The sequence below is a fragment of the Astatotilapia calliptera genome, chromosome 7, assembly GCF_964374335.1.
Source record: "Astatotilapia calliptera chromosome 7, fAstCal68.1, whole genome shotgun sequence".
NCBI lineage: Eukaryota > Metazoa > Chordata > Actinopteri > Cichliformes > Cichlidae > Astatotilapia > Astatotilapia calliptera.
This window is the reverse complement of record NC_137428.1, coordinates 49,542,539-49,557,693: the sequence shown is the minus strand read 5'-3', so window position 1 is coordinate 49,557,693 and position 15,155 is coordinate 49,542,539. Positions and strand designations below refer to the sequence as shown.

The window sequence follows — 15,155 nt, the reverse complement described above, 5'->3', positions numbered from 1 at the left end:
AGTGCTCTTGCCAGTACATTTCATCCTTGTTATTGCCAAGCTAAATATCATGAAAGGTGAATATGTCCAAAAACCAGCTGTTTTGCCAGATAAACTGTCTTTATAGCAGAAATGACCTTGGGAGTGCATCTTAGGGCGAATATGGCTAGGTGTGATAATACTTTGGATATCAAATATGTAGGATGTAAGACAACTTGATTAAAAAAGGATAGAACCAATCAACTACATGTTTCATTAGAGAAAAGACACCTTAAAAACACGTCCTGTCCTACTTTTTCCCTGTTTGCTTCAACAATTTTATTCTCCATTAATAGTAAGTATTAATAGAGTGATGTGATCTGAAAACAGAGGGTTAGGAGATACCAGCAGTTCTGTTTCTGATTGTGGTCCTATTAGTTTAGCGTAATTATATTAGTTTAGGGGAGAAGCCTGAACCTGACAGCTTATTGTGTGGTTCTTTGACCGTTTTCTCCCATCTGTCTTATTTGTAATCTTTATAAGTGATTATATTTGCATTATTAAAAGTTTCTTGAATGGCAGCAGCATTTTGACAACTTGTTATAATGAACGCGCTACGTGTATGGTATGTTAGGATTCTTAGAGCCATGGATTTGGGATGGTACTTTGTAAAATAAACTAGATTTATAACCATCTTTGTGTTACAGCTCTGCCTGATTGCCAATGTTAGGTTACGTAACTCAAATAAGACAGATAGTTATGCTGAAGAAAGTTTAACATAATCAGGTATGGTCTTGCTCCCAGTGTCTGAAGAGTAAAATGTCTTTCAACTTTTAGTGCAATAAGGGGACATCACTTGGAAGAATTGAACATGATGAAAAATGAATGTATTTGGTGATGAGACTCTGATGAACCATCATGGCAGAAAGGAATCCCAGTGGTGACAGGATTTAGGAGAGGACCCCCCGGAGTCTAGACGCTGGCGGTGGTGAAGATGAAGACTGAGGCTTGAATGGAGCTGTCGCTGAGGTGTCTGATGTGGAGATGGGGAGGCGGTGGGTTGCAAGAAAGACAGCCTGAAAGGGAGAATGACAGAGAGCAAAGATTTTAACCATGCAAAGTAGAGGCTGGTTAGGTCAAAGAAGGCGGGCGAGAGGATCATTGGACTAGAGTAATGATGTCGGTATTGAGATTGATAGCATGGGAAAGCGCTAGACATGTAAGGAACGGAAAAGCAGCCGAACACCCAGAAGAGCAGGCAGAGGAGTGATTACAGATCTTCCTTATTGAACTTACGCAGAAGGTTCTTTTTTTCCATTTAAAAGAGTCAACAGTTGTTGAATAGCTGCACTGGACTGGTATTAGAGAAAACCATGCTGAACAAGACAAAAGAAAATGTAAATTTGACAAGTTGAGGTGGATTCTGAGTGTGCCGTCACTCTTTTCGCAACAGAAGACTACAGTCTTGGCATTCAGCAGGTCTCCACAACTGAAACTGACTCACCGGACTTCTCGCCCTGATCGTGAGACATCACCTGATTCACAGTCCTTACTCTCTTACTTATGCCATTTTCTCACAGACTGATTGAACCCATCTTCCTGCCTCCCTCCAGCTGGTGTCTCCACCACACACCAGATGGCTCAGATTGCCTGAAAAACATTTACCCTTTCAGTCTGAACGTGACAGAGTCTTTGCCAAGCATTCACATACTTATCACCAGTATGGAGGTGGCATAGTGGCTCAGTGGTTAGCACTGTCATTTCACAGCAACAAGGTTCAGAACTTGTTTCTGTGTGGACATTTTTAATCTTTGCCTTGTGTTTGTGCTGGTTTACTTACACCAATAAAAGTTGAAGATCAGACAAAATGTGCCAGCGCCTTTGCAACGATTGCCCTGGCCAAAATAGACTGGTACAAACCATCCCAACTTGTAAGTAACAACGAGAGCAAACGCTGACAAAAGGGCATTTGAGCACAGGGTATTTGTTGATTCTGACTGACACAGAGCAAGCATCCAGCATGGCCAAACAACCCAGATATCCATTGGCAGACAATGTCTCGTTGGTCATATTAAAAGAAGGAACAAAAAATATTGGTTCAGCTATGGTTCAGTATTGATTGACTGATGCAGGAATCACTCAGCCAGAAAGGACAAACAAGGAGTTGTGTGTGTGTTTTTCCCTTACTAGCACAAAAAAACAATTCCACACGAAAAGGGTCAAAAGCAGCACAGTGATGGTACTGCAGTCAAACAATTTCATTGTATCTCTCTTTAAATCTGCACTTCAGCCATTTGGAATTGATTTACTATTGAATCTGAAAGTGAGCTGCTTAAAAGTTTGATCTTTTTTATCAGATCATATCATAGCATATTTTAAGGTTGTCTTAGGTGGTAAAATTAGCCATAGGCCTTTGTTTGTTTCAGATTTTTTTCATATTGAGCAAGTTATATAATGACTAAATCAATACATGAGAAAAACTGAAATCATACTTGAAGAATATCAAATGAATGGATCAAATCAGTAAGAGAAGAATAGAAAATTAAATGAATAAACCCATAAGGAAATAATACAAAAATTACGAGAAATTTTTGACTATTGTATGTTTTTTTAAATTGCTTCTTGCAGGTTATTAAACTAGCAGACACTGGAACACCTAAGAGAAGATTACTTGAGAGCCCACAGTACCTTAAGGCCTAATTATTCTTCTATAAAACATTCTCTGTTTCAAATCCACTTTGGAAAATAAAGTAACAACAACAACAACACATGGTACACACTGTTGCATAGAAACAGACACAAAAATGGGGGACGACAGAGAAACATCCAAAAGTGTAACAGCTTTATTTACCCATGGCATGACACCGGCCGGTGCAGGACACATAGGTTAATTGTCTGACCTTCTCTTACTGTCAGGCCAATGGGTGAAACACAGACACTCTACCAAGACCTAATCTGTGTCAGGATGGTAATGCTCAAGCTTCAAGCTTTTAATTACATCTGTGAGCAGCTGGAATAAGAAATACATTTAACAAACTTGGTTTAGCCTGCTACTCAGATAACTACCTTTACTAAACACAACTGGTTTTCAAATGAAAAACAAAAACAAAAAACCCCCAAGCAACCTCACATATTTAATCTAATCACAAAAAGGCAAAGTATTCAGTGTAGCATCATGAGTGTGAAAAGAAATCAGTAAATTCCCCACTTTGCAGTAGGTAGATGGGAAAAATTATAAATTATATACAAATTGATTTTTTTTATATAAAAAAATTTAAAAATTAATGATCATCATAATTTCTTTTTTATACATTATTATTAAAAAGTGGTTAATTTTCTAAATTTCTATTACCAAAAACTTTCCAGTGTAGATGGCATTTGGAATTTGTTCATGCCAAGTTATACTACTACTTTTCAAATTAAAATGAAAATTTTAGGTTTCATTTTAAAATTTTAGTTCTAACCTTTAGGGCCCTACATGGTCAAGCTCCTCAATATTTATCCGACCTGCTGAAACCACATACATTTTCTCGGTCATTAGACCAGAGACTGCTGGTGGTACCGCGCACTCGTTTTAAAACTCGTGGTGATCGGGCCTTTCAGACTGTGGCACCACGGTTGTGGAATTCTCTCCCACTGTCTCTTTGCTGCACGGACTCCATTGATTCTTTTAAGAAACAGCTGAAGACATTTTTATTTAGAAAAGCATTTGATTAATTTCTTCTTATGCTGTTTTTATAGTTTTACATTTTTTATTTATTGTTATATTGTTTTTATATTTCCATTTCCTGTGTTGTAAAGCACTTTGTGATTTTTATCTGTGAAAAGCGCTATATAAATAAATTTTACTTACTTACTTACTTACTATAGAAATTGTATTCTTAAATGTGACAAAACAAATTTCCCACGTGTGGGACTAATAAAGGTTATCTTATCTTATCTTATCTTAATTTGACGAATGCCTATTGTATATGGTAGCATTATTTATGCTATAAGCCCAATCTGTACTGCATGTATCTGAGAATATTTCTGATGATATAATCCACACATTTCCATGTACTTCTGCGGTCTATGTACCTCACTCTCTTGCAGATGTGAACTCATATGTGTGGCTTGTGTATAAGCTGACAGTCAAGCTTCTGCAGGAACCTGAACGCTATTATAGGAAAGGCTGTCTCTGCCAGTTGCATGTTAGTGTTTTACACAGTATGCTTCCATAAAGACCAATAATTTATAATGGCATACGAGAGACACTCCATCTAGTGTGAGAAATATGAACATACAAAGAAGATAATAGAAATGTGATAATTAAGGTTGTTCTGCAGAAATTTAAGGGTACCTTGATATGAGTCGTGCGAGCTGACCTTGGTCAGACATCTTGAGACTTCAGACTTGTAATGGGAAGAAGTGAGGGATGGTTGATAAAATAGCTGGCTTTCAGCATTTGCCAGATCCATTATAATTTGAAGAAATTATGGCTTTTATGGAGTACTTTTAGTCTACTTTTATACCGTTTGAGTCAAGATAAAAGAGCCTTTCAAATCTTCCATGGAGAGATGATAGCAGCACAGTAATAGAGGTTAACACTGCTTCTATCACCAGGTGTAAAGAAAATGTACAAATATACTGTAACAGCTATTACCTTGAAATTAAATTTATCAATGTGTTGTTATTTATATCACAGTCTGTAGCTGCCTTGTGTAGAGATATTACATAAAATCCCAAATTACTAAAATAAAAAACATTTGTCTACATATTTTTGTCAGAGAAGTAAGAACTACTGTCCACATACATTTTTGATATAGGGTCATTCATCAGGGTTTGCTCTTAGTACCTATGGAACCAATTAAAGACCTTATGCCATAACACATAATAAAATGTAGAGAAAAAGGCTTTGCAGTATCTTGCGAAAGGCTTTATGATGCTTTTTAAGTATAGTATGGAAAAACATTACTAGTGAATTAAGCCATGAACTCAATCCTATAAACATGTTTGGAATAAACTGGAATACTTAACCAATTAATCACTCAAGACTTGTGACCGACCTTAACCACACTGTTGAGGTTGAGTTCCAAATTAATGAAAGTCATCAACATGCTTTGTTTATGTGCAAACCTTAAATTTGGATGTATTAATTCAAATGTTGTAGTTTGCAGTAGTGAAAAACTGCATGGGAATTACTATATATATTTAACACCAGCAAAGTGTTTACAGTGTTAAAATGCTGTCATACAGTATTGAATGACAGACTCAATGCCTAGTGATTTTTTTATTTGGTGGCAGTGTGTACATTTTCGACATTGCCTTATAACGCCTATAACAATGCACAGGAGGCAGGTGGCCAGCGACCTCTGAAAGCAGGTCCGCCTGGATGCTGGCTGATGACAGTAAAAACATGGACAGGAATTGTATTAATCAGATGCTATAGCCATAATGTGGAAAATCCAGCATCTGTCTGAGCTTTATATAGAAGAGCCTGGGGCATGATAAACCTGCAGTCATTTGAATGGCACAAAAATATGGGCTTGAAATACAATACTCTTCCCCTTGTGAATAGATCTCCCAGGCTCCCTTTTGCCTTTTCCTTCCCTTCTCAACATCTCTGCTTAATTTTACTTTCCCTCCAATTTCCTCATTTGCTGTCTCATATACTCTCATGGTCTTTTTGCCCGCAGTTCCTGTCTTTCATCTTCCACTTACAAACCAATTGCCTGGACAGCTACACCCCAAATCCATCTTTTTTTCTTTTCTCTTTTTTTTATCCTCCCACTTCTGCATTCACTCGACCACTTGACTTGTCCTTCTGTCATGTCCTAACTCTCAACAGAGACTCTAAGGAGTCTCTAGGGACGGCATAGCTCTCAGAGTGGGTAGGTAAGGTGCAGGTGAAAGAATATAAATAAGTGTGTGTTTTCTGTTGAATGACTAATAATTTGCTGAGTACTTACGGTTAAATTTCAAGCCAGATAGACAGGGGACATCACAAGACATTTCAGTGAAAAATGCTAATGAACACCAAAGTCAAAGAAAATTTTCAATTTCATGCATATGTAGTAATTATATAATCTAGAAATAATATTATTATAATGTTGATTTATTTATTAGTCACAATAATCACACACACAAAAGACGCAAAGATTAATAAACAGTTACGAGTAAGCTGACAAGATACCAACAGCATCATAGTATTACCTTGTATATCTGATATCTGATACAATAAGCGCCTCGAGGCGATTGTTATTGTGATTTGGTGCTATATAAATAAAGTTGAATTGAATTGGTCCATCAACACTGTAACTGATCAGTCATGTTGTTATGATATTGTGGCTTTGAAATATAGAAGAAAAGGAAAACAATGGTCTTTGTTTATATGCCTGTTCTGGAACAAATGGTGAGCATTTCAAACATTAATTAATGCATAATTGCCTGTGATTGTTTTTCTTTTAGCATTAGCTAACTTTTTTGGCCAATGCTAACCGAATGCCCAAGCAACACGATTGGTCAGTTTTGTTGACGCTTGACCAACATGCAATGATGATGTAGGAACAACACCAACACGGGTGTGTCAGATAGTGTGCATTACCCATGTTAGTGACTAAAGGCAGAATTTCCATCTACTCCAAAAGTTTTCTAAAGGACCCACAGATAAACTGTAAGAGCAGGGTGCTGTAGTCTAACATGGCCTGTTTTTTGTTGAAATTAAATGAACTCACCCAGTACGTAGGTTAAGAAAGTTTTCTCTGGCCCTGGTTTTGTGTTTTTGCAGCCCACTGCACTTGCATAATAGTGTTTATTTCTCCGTGCCTGTTGTGTAGCCTCACTGGGATTGCACTTAAAATACTTTTTGTAGAGTCTCAAAACTTTTAACATTTTACATCTGATACCCAAAGCTTAAAAAACAGATCCTTTATTGTTTTCACCTTTGAGATAAAAAAAAAAAATACATTTAAGGCAGAGAAGTAATTTGTCATATTATCATGGCTGGCCATTTGGGCTTGATACAACTGTTCTCCTGAATAGTCTGTTACTAAACTATATATGCCAGTTTTAGGCCACTGAGATTGCTTTGGGCCTCATTTGGAGTATTTGACAAAAGGATATTGTTACTTTTGACAATGTGGTTTCTAACAGAGGTCAAAAGTTTGCTTAAAACACTTTGCATTAAATGGTTAATAGGTTCGGAAAGAAACAGGAAAAAAAAGGTCAAGAACCGTTGCTTTGCATAGTCAATAAGCAGGACTTCTGACAGCCTTTCTTTCTCTGTGCCTCACCACTTGAAGCTTTAGAAAGTTGGAATGTCCTCACTCCTCATTCTGTCACTTCCTTCTCTTCTGCTAACAGTTGTGACCTTTCATCTTTACCGTACCAATAATTGCAGTGCCTCAGGTACTGAGCTTTAACGGCCACAGACGGAAAGAGGGAGAATGAAAAGAAAGATAGAATGAGCCAGGGAGACAAGAAATAGCTGTTACCCAAACCCTGAACAGACTACTGCTGCCCCAACCCCAACCCCTCCTCAATCTCTTGTCTTCTTTCTTCCCCCACACTCACTCCTCTCCCCTCGTCTTTTCTCATTTCGATTGAAGGCTAATGTTCAGGTGCCACATGTCTCTGCCTCGTGAGCCCCATGCGAGTTCCGATTTGCCCTGTAGCACCAAAGACTTCTCATTTCACGGTGGAACAAAAAGGGTACACTCACAAAACAAATGAGGAAAAGGTTAACATATTCTAAGCACCTTATCTACATTAAACAACGACACGCCGTCTCGTCGACACAGGGCGGCTATAAGACTGAACTTCAACAAGCAGACAGCATCCTGGCTGCTCTCGCTTACTTAAATTATGCGCTCTGAAAGAACTAATGCAGTGACTGTTTTCCCTTGCCAGTGGACCATAGTGAGCCTATTAAAATCACATTGCTTCTAGTCTTCCTCTATAATGTGCCTCTCATTAAAAGCCCATGGCGGCATTAAATGAACAGGCCCGCAGATAATGCTACGAACTCATGGATCTGATGCGGCTTGATTATGATATCAAAAATGGCCCCCTAAACACCATGACCAACTATATCAACAGACAATGAAGGGATTCATCAACCCTATCAGACTCGAGCTCATTTCATAGAGCGGCTTCAGGAAAATCATAAGCCAGTCTGGGTCACGCTGCATTCAGCCTCTGCACAATTGCTGTCGTGATTTGAGAAATGACTACAACGTTTTGAAGGGAATGATTACTCACTCCAACATGTGCGGATACTTGCAATGTACCTTGTGAGTAGGAATGTGTAGAACGCCATGGTCCTCGCGCAGCAGTTGGTTGTCAGGTGGGCACAGTGCTTTTATTGCCATTGACCTGTGAAACAGAAGAGCACAGGTTCCCTTTTAATTCTATACAAAGGGAAAGTGAGAGACTCGAGTTACGTAACGCAGAGTTCAGATAATGCAGAAACACAAATGTCACTCAGCTGAAAGAAAAAGCTGCCCTTGAGACTTGGTTAATTTTATCACATTTATCTCAGTTCATCCTTGCCTATGAAATTAAAGCACCACCCTCATTGATTCTGTTATGGTTTCCTTAAGCTTTCTGCAGGTATGTAACAGGGCAGCCCTTAGCGGCTGGAAACACAGTGAGACAGACCAAGGCAAGTGTAGTGGAACAAAGTATTTATTTGCTATATGGTTCTCCTTAAAACAATTAACTTGTCGAGCTTCTTCACAGCACAAAAAATCCCCCTCTAATGACAACTGGCAGCCTTAAATATGTTCAGCTGTCACAGACTTAACCATTATTCCACTCTCAGGTAAATTCTTAAATCCCAACCTTCCACCACAGTATACAATATATCAATAAGAATAAATAAATACATAAATACATTTTCACATTTACATATTAATAAATACTTCACACTTTAATGTTACACCAAACCCAATATTATAAAAACCCAGAAACCCAAGCACAAAAAGATTCACCACACTCTTTACCCATGGTCTCTCCCGGAACCTTTAAATGGTGTCTGGACCCCCAGGGAAACATTTGCCCAAACACCTTGAAGAGGACACAGGCAAGAAAGGTGAGTAATCATTAACTTACAAACACTTATTTGCAACACTTTTCCCTAGATTTCACACACACATTTGCATTAGTTTTCCTTATTGGTAAACCTTAATCACAATCTCAATCACCATTCTTCTCTCCTGACAGACAACCACCACATTCCTTGATGAGGAGCAGCTGTGCAGGATCTGAAACAAGGCCACCAACTGATTTTAAAATTCCCAATAAATAGTCAATAAATATTTAAACTTCTTGTGTGCAAATCCATGCTTAAAGTGCAATGCTACATAAAGTGCTTGATAAGGTGCTTTTAATAAAGTGAAAGGTGTGCTCTAAAGTGCTATACAGACAATACAATATAAATAAATGCAGTAAGGGAGTCCTCTTCCTTACAAGGTAATTTCTTAGTGCGACAGAATGGATGTCACCACATCTTTAATCTATTTGAAATCCAAATCCTGCTAACAAGTGACTATAAGGAAAGCCTAAATGATTGGAGCAACTTTCATTTATCGATCAGGAGCAATACTTGCTGCACTGACTACTTAAATTTGCCATTTAGATATAATGTACCCTTTTCCTTACTGAAAAGAGAGGCATTGCAAGTTTCCTATTAGGGGTTTAGACAGTTTTAAGGAACCATGACAGTTTGCTTTGTTTTCTCAGAGCTTGTTTGACTAGTCAGCATCCACAGGAAGTAAATTATTACCCCTGTCTGCAATGGGAAATGGGGACTTAATAATAAAAACAACACATTATTAAACTATGCAACTTCAAATATAAAAAACTAAAATAGAGAAGGCACTAATTTTGAGATTTTATGTTCTGAGTTTACCACCATTAATCCCCATACAAAGTCAAAAGCACCCCTTCTCATCTTTAGTTGCTTTGTACATGTACAGTTCAACTAAAAATATAGTGCTTTGGTAAAATATTTCATCATTATTTATTTGTTTGTTTGTTTAGTTTTGTAAACAGGTACATCTAAATGCCTCCGAAGGACTATCCTCTCGGTTATTAGCATTTAACCCACTCTATAAGTAGCCACTGGTGATAAAACAGTACAGATAATTATCGTGAAATAACATTTTCATCTATAGAATATCAGACGTGGTCAATATAAAGTTGGTAGAACACATTCCATCCATTGATTTCATGGGCAACACAAAAGGCAAATGACAATGAGTGCCACCCAAAACCAATCATGTGGTTGGAACAGCGTTAGAGCCAACAAGGTTGATGGAAACAGTGTAGGACAAACAGCCGGTGTCGTACCAAAACGATTGACTGCCAAAAAAAGATTTTTGCCAAAATTTGATTTCTCATATTTTAACTTTTGTAAATGAGTTGTTGACCTATAATCTCAACAATATCTCAGACATATCTCTCATAAATGATATCAAGTCATTTTGGCTACGTTCACACTGCAGGTCTTAATGCTCAATTCAGATTTTTTGATCAAATCCGATTTTTTTGTCTGCTCGTTCACACTACAAATAAAATGTGACAGCAAACGCGCTCTAGTGTGAACGCTCAAAGCGGCCCGCATGCGCAAAAGAAGACGTCACACACAACGCGCTCTGTTTAGACCCAGACCAAACAATATTGTTTGACAGGTGGCCCTTAATATAAAGACTTCGGACTTCACGTTTCCCAATTTTTGCTTTAAGTTATTTTGTTATTTACATAATAATGTAAATAACCTAATAATTATCCTTATTGTTGTTTTAGAGGAGCGGTGCTTCAAAGGATAGTTGCAGATTTCTGTCAGAGTCTGCAGATTATACAGTACAAATAAAATGTTCACGTTTCTCCAGCTTTGTCTTCCCAGCAGTTTCACCGGATGGCCAGGAAGCGTTCGCGATGTCTTCTCGGGCGCTTCTCCGGAGCTGATAATTGGCGTCCGTCTTGTGTCAGTGACGTAAAAGACGGATTTAATGCGACTTGACCGTTCAAACAGCAGTCGCTTTCTGAAACATCGGATATGTATCGGATTCAGTACCACATACGAAAGTGACCCAGATCGGATTTGAAAATATCGTATTTGTGCCGTTCACACTGTCATACCATGATCGGATATGGGTCGCATAGGGTCAAAAAATCGTATTTGATGCGCTTTCGCCTGCAGTGTGAACGTAGCCTTTGACTGAAAAAGAACATTCGCCTGACAAGGTTGAAGCTGCAATCTGTTTTTAGTAGGGTTGCAAAATTCCCGGAATTTTCAAAGATGGAATCTTTCCATGGGAATTAACGGGAATTTATGGGAATAAACGGGAATTTATGGGAATAAAGTGGGAATTTTCAAAATTGAAGGTTGGCTCTTCTTAGGGAACTTAAATATAGTTGAGGAAAGTATATTTTAGCATAATATTGACAAAAACAAACAAATGCAATTCAAATACACTTGAATATCCATGCCATTCCTTAATCACATGTACAGAGCACAAGCTTGCTGCATGGCTATTGAGACCACCTACTGGCACTGTGCATGCCTCCATCACATGTACACATGGACCACACTTTTGAGCCTGAAGGACAAAGAGTATTAAAGGCACACATTTGAGCCTGTGGACTTAACAAGTGAGGTAAGTTTTGATGATATTATGGGAAAATATATTCATTAAATGTTTAAATTGTGAATATCACATAAAATGTATTAATCTGGTAGATAGCAATCTGATAAGATGCTAAATAAAATGCTAGCATCTGATAAGATGCTAAATAAAATGCTAGCATCTGATAAGATGCTAAATAAAATGCTAGCATCTGTTAGATGCTAAATAAAATGCTAGCATCTGTTAGATGCTAAATAAGCCATAGCTAGTATAACATAAAGAAGATGCTAGCTTCCTCATTTGGTTGTTTTGTTTTGAAGATCATTCCAGTTGTTTGGCTAGCCTTACTATTTATATCTGTTTATTATCATATTGCAATTGTATTATTACGATCTCTTGCATTGCATTAGCATTTTTACAAGCTCTTGTTTTATTTTACAGAAAAATGCCACGTGCGCTATCTGATGTGTGGAGACATTTTACACCAGCTAATGTACAAGGGAAATCTGTATATATGTGTAAGTATTGTGATGAGACGTACGTGAAGAATGCCACAAAAATGCAGCAGCACATTGCAAAGTGCAAAAAAATTCCTCAAGGCCCAACACATGCAGCTGCCAGGAGTTCCACTCAAGGGGAAAATGAATCTGTTTCAGCTGTATCAGAGTCAGATACCCACTCATCAGCTCCTGGTCCCTCTGGCATCTTTGATTTTATGGATGACACTAGCCAGAAAAACGCAGATAAGTGTTTCGCTCGTGCAATCTATGCAGCTGGCTCACCCCTGATGCTGACATCCAATGTGTACTGGAAGAGATTTTTGAATGTTCTCCGACCAGCATACATTCCCCCAACCAGACATGCATTGTCTACTCATCTACTGGATGAAGAGTTCAGTCGAGTTCAAGCAAAGGTGAAACAGACCATTGACCAAGCTGACTGTATTTCAGTCATCTCTGATGGATGGTCCAATATCAGGGGACAAGGAATTATTAACTACATAATCACCACTCCTCAGCCTGTGTTCTACTAGAGTGTAGACACAAAGGAAAACAGACACACAGGCCAATACATTGCAGATGAGCTAAAAGTGATCATCAATGACCTTGGACCAGATAAGGTTTTTGCACTGGTCACTGACAATGCAGCCAACATGAAGGTTGCCTGGGCACATGTGGAGGAGACCTACCCTCATATAACTACTATTGGCTGTGCAGCCCATACACTAAACCTTCTCCTAAAAGACATAATGGCACTAAAAACAATGGACACTCTGAATAAGAGAGTGAAGCAAGTTCTGAAATATGTTAAAGGCAAACAAGTAACTTCCGCTACATTTCTGTCAAAGCAAAAGGAAAAGAACAAGAGTACTACACTGAAGCTTCCCAGCATAAAGCGATGGGGTGGTGTTGTTATCATGTTTGACAGCCTTCTGAAGGGAAAGGAGTCTCTGCAAGAGATGGCCATATCCCAGTATGTAGGCATCGACAGTGACATCAAGAAGGTCATCTTGGATGATGTGTTCTGGGAAAGAGTATCTAGCAGTCAGAAAATCCTCAAACCTATTGCAGCAGCAATAGCGAAGATAGAGGGGGATGGTGCCATCTTGTCAGATGTCCAGTGCCTTTTTGCAGAACTCAAAGAAGAAATCCAGACAATTCTGCCCACTTCCCTACTACTGAAAGCAGAGGAAACGGCTGTGGTCAAGTCATTGGAACAGCGGAGGGAGTTCTGCATGAAGCCAGTGCATGCAGCAGCATACATGCTGGACCCCAAATATGACAAGGGCATACTTTCTGGGGAAGAGATCAACGGTGCCTATGCGGTCATTACAGCCATGTCTGACCACCTGGGTCTCGATAAAGGCAAAGTTCTAGGCAGTTTGGCAAAGTATCGAACAAAGCAAGGCCTTTGGAAAGGGGATGGAATATGGCAGTCATGACAGCACATATCTGCAGCCACCTGGTGGAAGGGACTATGTGAATCTGAGGCCCTTGCACCTGTAGCCTCCATCCTCCTCCAAATCCCACCATCATCAGCTGCCTCCGAGCGCAACTGGTCACTGTTTGGGAACACCCACACAAAGGTTCGCAACAGGCTCACAAATGTGAGAGTGGAAAAGCGGTCGGCATTCGGGCAAACCTACGGCTCTTTGAGCCTGACACAGAGCCATCCTCAACAAGGCTGGAAAGTGACACTGAAGAGGAAGACTCAGAGTTGGATGCTGAGGAAGTGGACATGTTGTTGGATGATGATGAGGTCCAGGAAGAGTCTATTGACTGAGCAAAAATGAGAAAAGAGGATTGCTTGAAGGAAGATTTGCATGTTTAATGGGACGTTTTGGAGGATAAGTGGCATTTTTCATTTAACCTTTTGAATGGGACTTTGTGGAGATTTTTGGACAGGGGGCATTTTTGAATGAGCGGGGTTAGGGGATGGTAATATTGAACTCAACATTTCTGTTTTTATTCATCCATGAAACAAGTTATTGAAACGTGTTCTATTCTACTGTACTTACAAATAAATCTGTTTAAATATCTGTTGAAAACATTTTGCATGGAGGTTTTCTTATGATTTCTGTTTATATTTATGCTTGGAAATAATATATTCCCAGTTAGTTCTCCTAAATTCCCATTAATTTCCATAATTCCCATTATTTCCATGGACAGTTTCCAATATGGAATATTTCCAAAATTCCCAAGCTTAACTTACCATGGAAATTTACCGGAAACTTTTCGGAAATTTACCGGAAATTTTCCGCCCCTTTGCAACCCTAGTTTTTAGAAAGGTGATTTTCTCCAGGTAAATGTGTTTCACATCAAAAATGTCTTTTTCAAGAAAGATTTGGTCAAGAGGGGCACAGAAAAGTGTATAAGATCACAGTTCTATAAAGATATTGTAAGTGGCTAAAATGTACTGGATTGATAATAATGTAGTTGCAATAATACAGAGTCATAAAAATACTTGCAAAGAAGATAACTTCTTTATTTTCTGTATAACACCTTGGTTATATATTAACTACAGTCTATTTTCCAATATAAAAAAAGGTATTAGACATTAACAGAAAAGCACATCACTTTTTGAAGCAACACTGTCAGTATGTAAACATTTGCACACATGCAAATGTTGTAGTGTAGCTGTGTACATCAGAACATTGTGAGGGAGGTAAAAGATGAAATCAAATCAGAAAATGTAAATGAAAACACGCATTAGTGAATATGACACCCCAACGGACACAGAGCAAGACTAAAAAGACAAGACGAGTAGCATACACTGCTGTCTCCAAAGCACGTTCATGAGGTTACGCCACAAATCGTCTGAATCTGAAGCAGTGCCATCGTTGTCTCTTGTTTAGTATAAGTTCAGTTCAGTGTCAAGTCTGTGTCTGTTTCTTGTTTCCCATTTTATTGTGAAAGGTTGTGTATATAAGCCCTGTGTTTTCGCGTGTTCCCTGTCGCGTCGTACCCTCAACTAGCTGTGTGTTCTGTTTCTAGTGTTTAGGCTTCTGCTCCAGTTTAGTGTTTCTTTTCCAGGGTTTCAGTCCTCGGTTTCTCTGTTCAGACTTTTGTTTGTCTTTTGGTGAGTTTA

General features: G+C 38.6%; 2 long non-coding RNA genes across 2 annotated transcripts; one reads left to right on the top strand and one right to left on the bottom strand.

Annotated features, from left to right (window-relative positions):
* Positions 1–653: 653 nt before the first annotated feature.
* LOC145430146 (uncharacterized) lies at positions 654–8,313 on the bottom strand. Its single transcript, XR_013910567.1, has 2 exons — positions 8,226–8,313; positions 654–1,034 (listed from the first exon to the last, which is right to left on the bottom strand). It is a non-coding gene; the product is annotated as an uncharacterized LOC145430146 (long non-coding RNA).
* A 574-nt stretch (positions 8,314–8,887) lies between these two features.
* LOC145429880 (uncharacterized) lies at positions 8,888–9,260 on the top strand. Its single transcript, XR_013910210.1, has 2 exons — positions 8,888–9,028; positions 9,160–9,260. It is a non-coding gene; the product is annotated as an uncharacterized LOC145429880 (long non-coding RNA).
* Positions 9,261–15,155: the final 5,895 nt, after the last annotated feature.